At 37.8% G+C, this 921-nt stretch overlaps 1 pseudogene; it reads left to right on the forward strand.

Moving 5' to 3' along the window:
* Nucleotides 1-921, forward strand: part of LOC106938591 (IgGFc-binding protein-like) — a 30,277-nt pseudogene that overhangs the window by 3,669 nt on the left and 25,687 nt on the right.

The raw sequence follows: 921 nt of genomic DNA on the forward strand, positions 1-921 counted from the left end.
CAATAGTTACACCTAATCTATGATTTTTTTCAGGTGAATGACAATGGGCATCTGACCTTTAATGTACCATGGTCAAGTTATTCTTCTCAACAATTTCCAATGTATGGAACCAGAGACGTCATTGCTCCGTTCTGGACTGATTTAGACAACAGAGGCAATGGTAATATCTACTATGTTCAATACACCAGCGGCTCTCTTCTCCAACGAGTTACACAGGACATCAACACGTACTTCCCAGCACTTAACTTTCAGGCCAACTGGATCTTTATAGCAACATGGCATGAAGTTGCCTATTATCCAACAAGTGGAACAGTAAGTGATCTGTTTTTAACTTCTGAAACAAATTTGATCTACAAATAAAACAACTTTTGTATAATCTGAAAATTAATCCCCAATAATTACACGTATTTTTCCCAGCAAACAACATTTCAGGCAGTCTTGACTACCAATGGCCATTATTCATTTGTGCTGATGAATTATGGGTCAATAGCCTCCACATCAAGATCTGTACAGGTTAGATATTCATATACTAAACTATAACATATTTTATTTGCCTTGTCTTGGTCCAGCAAATGTATGTTTCCCTGAAATATAAATAATTTTATTCATCTATGCACATTTAATTTCCAGGCTGGATATGACACCATCAATTCCCCTCACCACTTCACCATCCTGGATCACTCTCTAATCAGGCAACCGGACCTAACTCAGTTTTTCGTCTTGGCAGTAATGTCAATGTACCCGGACGATGGGCATTCCGTGTTGATCATGGTTCAATAGGCTGCAATTTCAGTGGTAAGAACACAGTCACATAGCGTACCGTTTTATAACAATGAACACATGTATCAGGGATATAAGGTACAACTCCAATCTGTGTTTCATGGTTGAACAGCAGAGCTATTAAAACTCTTCATATATATA

Source organism: Poecilia latipinna, unplaced genomic scaffold (assembly GCF_001443285.1).
Source record: "Poecilia latipinna isolate Pla-1442-1.1 unplaced genomic scaffold, P_latipinna-1.0 Scaffold2637, whole genome shotgun sequence".
NCBI classification, from domain to species: domain Eukaryota; kingdom Metazoa; phylum Chordata; class Actinopteri; order Cyprinodontiformes; family Poeciliidae; genus Poecilia; species Poecilia latipinna.